This window comes from Phascolarctos cinereus, unplaced genomic scaffold, assembly GCF_003287225.1.
Source record: "Phascolarctos cinereus isolate Bilbo 61053 unplaced genomic scaffold, phaCin_HiC Scaffold_2;HRSCAF=192, whole genome shotgun sequence".
NCBI lineage: Eukaryota > Metazoa > Chordata > Mammalia > Diprotodontia > Phascolarctidae > Phascolarctos > Phascolarctos cinereus.
This window is the reverse complement of record NW_027555625.1, coordinates 228,102,488-228,110,021: the sequence shown is the minus strand read 5'-3', so window position 1 is coordinate 228,110,021 and position 7,534 is coordinate 228,102,488. Positions and strand designations below refer to the sequence as shown.

Sequence of the window (7,534 nt, the reverse complement as noted above, 5' to 3'; positions counted from 1 at the left end):
TCATTGGACTGCAGAATCAGAAAGGGAGTGGCGGTGGAGGGGCCAAGGTGTAAGAAGACTGGAAAGATAGGAGGGGAGAAGATTATGAAGGTCTTTGAACACCAGCTTTTATATCTGATCCTTGAGGTGATAAGGAGCCCCTGAATTTATTGAATAGGGGGGCGATATGGTCAAACTTATGCTCTGGGAAGATCACTTTGATAGCTTACTAGAGAGGATGGACTGGAGTGGGGAGAAACTTGAGACAGGCCTTCCAGAAGGCTGTTAACAGCAGTGCAGTTGTGAGGTCGTGAGGGCCAGGACCAGGGTGTTGGGCAGAGAAAGGGGCGAGTGCAGGAGATGTCATGAAGGTAAATTGGACAAGCCTTGGCAAACAGATTGGATATGAGGAGTGCCCATAGAGCTTTCAATCTATGATTCTCCTGGTTTTAAAATGTGAGCACATTAAAAGTTTATAAGCATTATTGTTTGTCTTTTTGTTTTTCTCTTTTTGTTAGGCAACAGAGTTAACTGACTTTCCCAGGGACACGCAGCTAGTAAATGTCATGTGTCTAAAGCCACATTTGAACTCAAGTCCTCCTGACTCAAGGGCCGGTGCACCATCCACTGCACCATCTAGCTGCCCCTTATTGTTTGTCTTTTAACAAGCTTCATTAGGACTGTGATGAGATAGGAAAACAAGTTAATCCCTTTGAGAAATGCCACTGTTTTCTTTCCGTAAATTAATTGTCAGGAAGCACACGTTCTTACTTTAAACTGTTCCTTGTAAGTTTCTCAGGGGCTCTCAGAGTTCAGGCTGTGTGATAGATCTGGAAGCTCTGGTACTTTAGCCAGTATAAATGTTGGTTATTGACCATTTTCTCTCCCTTTACAGTTAGGTAAGAGAGGACTCAGGGGAGAGGCTAATTTGTGTTGTTTCTGCTGCAAGAGCTGGGCATTCAGTGAAGTTGGCTGATTTTTTTCAAACAAATCAGTAGGCGAGTGTATAACCCCTTCTGTGAGCTGAAACTGTGCAGAAGGCTCTGGATTTTTTTTTTTAATAACCAAACCTTTCCACTGAAAGTATTTTCATGCTTTGGGGGGTGTAAGGGAAGGGAGGAGAGATATTCTTCTGCACCTGGGGAAGCAGCAGTTGCATTTCACCCTAGAGAGGGTGGATGATATGCCTCTCCCTCATGTTTATATGTGAGTATATCTATCATTTCTTGTTGTTTGTGAAAGTATACTGATGGTTGTCATTCTTGGGAAAACAAGTCTGTAGGTAACCTCATTGTTCCAAAATACCAGGAGCTGTCATTCACCAGTGGGATCCTAATTTCACTACAGTGACTGGGATATATTCAAATATGAACTTTGTTGTTGCAGAAATGTTTATGTTTGGAGTAGCTGTTGAGCAACTTAAGTTTAATACAAATGTTTCATCATTTAATTTTATTAGTTTTACATGATTTTTAAAATAATGTTACATTAAACAGAGGAGGTATAAACTGATAAGGGGAGTGAAATTCACATATCCTAAAAGACTCTAGCAAATTGAAAAGAACAGACTTGCCTCCTGCATTACATAAGGCAGTTAGATTATTTGATCTCTAAGGTCCCTTGCGGCACTAACAGCTTGTGTACAAAGATCCTTTCCAGCTCTGATATTCTCTGTTCTATGCCCCCCTCTAGTTCCAACATTGTGTATGCTAAAGTCCTTTCCAGTTGTGTGTGTGAGTGTGCATGTGTGTGTGTTGTGTGTGTGTGTGTGTGTGTGTGTGTGTGTTTTAACAGAAGCCCAAATAAAACTTCCTGAGAACAGCGTGAGTTGAGGAGTGGTCTTCTTCCGGGGACAATAAAGGGAACAGACTTGTTTGGTGAAACTTTCCAGAAGCAAAACAACTGCTCACTTGAAACATAGAGATTTATCATCCAGAATCCGAGCAGATTGCCAGGTCTATAAATAGTTTTAGCTGCAAGTAAACAGTTTCTTTCCCTCTTTGCTGTTGCTGGCCCATTGTTTAGGAGCCCGAGTAACCGAGCCAAGAAAGCATCATTTCAGCCCAAACTTGGGCTCTTCTTTCTGTAGGGATCAAGCTCCTTCCCTGGACTGGGAGAATGTCAAAGATTTGACAAGATTGTAATGTGGCATCTGTGACCTGGAATGAAATTTGTCTTCTTTGCCCAGCTTTTTTTTTACTCCTTTTACACCATTGCCAACTCTTGGCCTGTTACAGAACCGTTTAGATCACAAATTTTATAGATACTATAAAAAGACAGAAGCACATGGCTAATTACTGAGAGGCATATTCCATTGCCACACACTCTCTCTTTTCAAGGCCAACGTGCACATGGCTGCTTCCTGAGTAGGGAGTTATTTGCTTTCAGAGCTGCCCTGAGTGGATCACTGAGCACACTCCAGCCTAACTAGCTAAATTTTCTGCAAGTCGTAGACATTTCAAAAGCCCCTTGAATAAGCCAAGCAAAATGTTGTCCTGAGAACAGTTTTGGACATTCCATAGTTTATTTTTAAAATTTTCCTTTTGGAAAAAATCAGAGCCTCCTACATATTTTTCCACTTCTGTTGCATCCATTTGCAAGAGCCCATTATATTGAGCAGTCATAAGTAGGGTATGAAGAGGCAGTGAGTGGTATAGTGGAAAGAATGCTGGATTTTTAGTCAGAGCACCTGGTGTGAATCCTTACTCTGCTCCTAACTACTTATGTGACCTTGGGCAAGTGACTTCATTTCTCTGGGTCTCTCTTTCCTCCTGTTTAAGAAGACTAGATGATCTCTAAGATCTCTTTCAGACTGACAGTGCCTTGTACGTAGTTGATGCATAATAAATATTTGTGGAATTCAGTTTTATCAAATTGAACTTCTGTGACTCCATGGAACCCTCCATTCTACGTTGTCTCTACACCACACTTCTCTTCCAGGGAAGGAGCCTGTTTCCTGTACACACAGCCCTTATTTGGGTGAAAATGCTATTTCTTTGGTCCTGTCAGGAAACCAACTGGCTCATGTTTCCCCAATCCATCCACTCCTTGGGTGCTTTCTCCTCCTCCAGGCTAAGCTTAATCACACCTGTCTATGCCAAAATGTCCTCAGCCCAGCAGCAGCATTACTGTATGTTGGTGATGTCCATGTGGGCTGAGCTATAAGGATTTGGGGAGGTAGGGAGGAAGCATGGCTAGGAGCAGAGAGGGTAGCAAGTCTCTTAAAACTAGAAAGATAGATAAGAATAAGCCAAAGTGTCAGGAAAGTTCCCCAATCAATACAGAAAATGTCTTGGGCACTATAATGATGGTGCTTTTTAATTTTTTTTTTGAGAAAATAATGTATCTTATCATCAAAAATGGTTGGGTTTAAAAGTCTTAGTTTTTGCAGCACAGTGGATAGAGCACCAGCCCTGAAGTCAGGAGGACCTGAATTCAAATCCAGCCTCAGACCAAATTTGACACTTACTAGCTGTGTGACCCTGGGCAAGTCACTTAACCCCAATTGCCTTAAAAAAAAGTCTTAGTTTTTGAGTTGTGGTGCTTATTAATATGGATATATGGATCCAGGGAAGGAACAGGGAAAGGAGAATGACAAGAAGGAAAATCTCTGTATTATGTTTCAAGTTCTTTGCTAACCAGCTAGATAGTAACCTGTTATAGTGGACAAAACTCTAGATTAAGTGTTAGGACACCTGGTTTCCAGTCCTAGCTCTGCCACTGACTAACCTGCTATGTGATCTTGGGCAAGCCTCTTCCTTTCTCTGTGTCTGTCCCACTTTTATCCTCTTCTGGGGTTAATAAAGTGGGTGGACTGAATAGTTTAAAATCTTGTCTAAATCTTAATGTTGATGATCCTGTGATTCTCTTCTACCCTTTATACAGTGAATGCTAGGCCTTACATTTCTTTACCTTAAAATATAAATATAATATATTATATTATATGTATATATAATAAATACTCATTGTGGTGCATTTGAAAGAATACCGGATTTAAAGTCAGAGGACCTGAGTTTGAATCCTGGGTCTGCCTACTTAGTATCTCTATGACCTTGGGCAATAGAGTCCCTTAATATTTCTAGGCCACACTTCCTTCATTTGTAAAAGCAAGGCCAGATGTCCTCCAATCTGAGCTCCTGGAATCCTGTAAATAAAGCATATTAAGGTTACAAAAAGTTTTCATGTGTATTAACTCATTCAACCCTTAAAAACTACTTGAAGGTTGTCAAATAAGTAAAAATCTTTGTTTCAAATTTCTCTGATATGGGTTTGATATTCAAGATACAGAAGTAATTAACAAATATATATTTATACATATATATGTATATACATGGGCATACATATATGTGTGTATGTATATTTGTATGTGTGTGTGTGTGTGTGTATATATATATATATATATATAATATGACTAATAGTATTTTCCCCAATAGATGGTCAAAGGATATGAACAGACAGTTCTCAAAGTGAAAACTGTGTATTCACAACCATATGGAAAAATGCTCAAAATCACTGAAAATAAGAGAAATGCACATCAAAACAACCCTGATTTTTTACCTGCAAATTGGCAAAAAGTACAAAAAAAAATGGCAATAGTGTTGGAGGGGTTACAGAAAGACAGGCACATACAATTGTTGGTGGAGTTCTTTGAAATGGTGTGACCATTCTGGGAAGCAATTTGAAATTATGCAAATAAAGTGACTAAAATGTCCATACCCTTTGAACCAGAGACTCCATTATTGGACTTATACCCCAATAAGCTATCAGTAAGGTCCCATATACTCCAAAATATTTATAGCAGCACTTTTTGTGATAGCTAGGAATTGGAACAAAGTGGATGCCCATCAGTTGAGAAATGGCTAAACCAATTGTGGTACATGAATGTAGTGGAATATTACTATGCTGTAAGAAATGATATATGTAATGGATACAGAGAAGCATAGAAAGATCTATATGAACTGATGCAGAGCGAAGTAAGCAGAGCCAAGAAAATAATATACACAGTGATTACAATAATGTAAATGGAAAAACAACACACCAAAAATCAAAAGTGTAACAAAATTGTAAAGATCAGAAGGGACTCAAATAAAAAGAAATGAGAAGATGCCCTTTGTGGAGGTGGGAGGTCCACAGATGTTGCACACTGCACATACGTTTGGACTATTTCAATGTATTGATGATTTGTGCTGACTTTTTAAAAAATTCTCTTTAAAAAATACTATTTGTCATAGGGGATAGCTCTCTGAGAAAGGCAAAGGGGAGAGATACATGAGATACTGTGCTGAAATAAGGAACAGAAAATATCAAAGACTTTTTTTAAAAAGAACTACTCCAGAGGTAAGCAGTGCAAGCTGTATTCTCTTCATGTTGTAGATGGAGACAATGAGGCTTTGAGAAGGGAAGTCATTTGCTCAAGGCCACACCAAGTAGGACTCAAACCCGGCTCTGTTGACTGAACCTGGTGTCTTTTACACTACACCACACGGACAGGGGCATAAAAAACCACACAGTACTTGGGAGTAAATTCCTTTAAGACCACGTCACTTAAATGGTGGTGTTAAGGTATTTTTCCTACAGATTAGTTGATAAATGGAGAATAGTTTTCTCTGCAGGGAAAGTTTTACAAATTAATGGTGTAAAAGGAGAAAATGATGGCTTTGTTTTTGTGTGTATATGTTCCTTAATTTTGGATAAGTGTTAGTGCATGATTCAGTGCAAAGAGAATACATGATTCAGTCAACTGACCTGTCTGGAAACTGTGCTTCCTGAAGCCCGTGCAGGCTGTTGTAAAGAAGGCATACTTTACCAATTACAGCATTAATGCAAGCCCTTTAAGCTGAATGGGCTTCTGAGGATACTTCCTATGATACTCAGGAGAATTTTGCTCCATTACTAATGATAATGTCTTCAATTTATTTAGTGCTTTTATCCAGAGACATCAGAGCTTTTGACTTAGTGGATATTTTTCATTCTCACAGCATCCTTGAGATATAGGAAGGAAGTTCTGGTGTTCTTACTTTATGGGTGGTAAAACTGCTTCAGAAAGGGAAATTGAATCATAGAACTCTGCATTTTGTTAGAGCTGAAAGTTTCCCTTTATAACAGAATATAGAATATCCAAACTGGAAGAGATCTTAAGAGTTCATCTAATCCAATCCTTTCATCTTATAGATTTGAAAACTGTGCCCCAGAAAAGGAAAGTGACTTGCCCACAGCCAAGCAATAAATTAAATAAATTAATAAACTTGGAACGAAGTTGAGCCGGCCCACTGTTGGGTTGCCATCAGAAGCCCTGCAGGATGTACTGTGAAAGAAGAAAGTCGGCCTTTCTTGTGTGAACTTGGAGAATTAGCTGTTATCCATCAGTTTGCCCAAACCATTTTGGAATGCATTCATATTTTCATTTCTAAAATATTCTTTAGCCTATATCATGTCTTGTAGGAGGCATTGTGGTTGGTATAAAGAACATTGGTCTAGGAGTCATTTAGGCCAAAACCCAGCTGTGTGACACTGGGGCAAGCTTCTTCTGAATTTCAGTTCCCTCATTTGTAAAAGGAGGATAACAGTTGCACCACCTACTTCACATGATTGTGAGGAAAGCCTGAGTTAAACATGAGCTGCTGGCATGAAGCACCTAGTACAATGCTCTGCCTAGTGTTTGGGCTTAATACATATTCATTAATGAACTTCTGTGGGAAACCAAACAATTTCATCAGCTTGACAGGAAAAAGGCAATGGGGAAAACACCCTACTCTGAAGAAAATAATTGAAACGCTGCAAAGCAAACATTACAAACTAGTCATCAGGCAGTAAGAAACAAAGGACAAGGATGCCTGGAACCCAGGGCTAGTGAACTGTGAATAGGAAACCTTTTGTCACTGACGCAGCAGTGCTGAAAATGGAAGGAAGGATGTCAGACATCTGTGGCCAGCCTGGAATGAAGTTACAGCACCAAGCTCATTGTCCTAAGGAAATGGATCTCTGCTGTGGACTTCGAGGTGGAAGCTAGGCAAATGACTGGTTGACATCATCAGGCTGAGCATAGCATTACAGCAAATGGGGACTTGCTTGGCAAGCTATGTGGGAAACTCCCACTAAAGCCTCAAAGTACATTTCATTTAGGAGATAGAGAGGAAGCCAGCTCTCTAAGTGCACTGCTGCACCAGTCAATCCATCCTTTCTCTTTTGCTGACAGCCAGGCTGGTGACCAGGACTCCTTACTTTACATGCCTAGTTCTCAGCTGGAAATTCCCAGGGCCCAGAGAGTTTCATTCTGTAAGTAGAACTTCAAATCCCTTCCAAGCAGAAGCAGAGGCAAAGTCTAGAGATGAGCTCTCTAGGAAGACACATAGATGGCATGTTGATAACTGAACAGCTGTTTTTATATGTGTGATATGTATAGAATTATATATATATTTGCCCTGAAAATGGTGGCTTTATCTGAAACTTCTTAAGGCTGTTGTGTCATCTAAATGTGTTCCTGTTGGGTTTTGTCTAGAGAAAGTGGATATTTAATTTGGGATTAGGAATGTCAATAAGTTTCATAAAGTTATAT

General features: G+C 39.7%; 1 protein-coding gene across 5 annotated transcripts in view; it reads left to right on the top strand.

Moving 5' to 3' along the window:
* The first annotated feature begins 1,166 nt into the window (after positions 1-1,166).
* PKIG (cAMP-dependent protein kinase inhibitor gamma) overlaps positions 1,167-7,534 on the top strand; it is a 42,150-nt gene continuing 35,782 nt past the window's right edge. The window contains exon 1 of one of the 5 annotated variants that reach the window (XM_078149849.1): positions 1,167-1,185. The gene's annotated coding sequence lies outside the window, so the exon portion shown is untranslated. Of the gene's footprint in view, positions 1,186-6,665; positions 7,255-7,534 lie in introns of those variants that run through there. The other 4 variants (XM_020984121.2, XM_020984119.2, XM_078149850.1 and 1 more) reach the window with 4 other exon arrangements.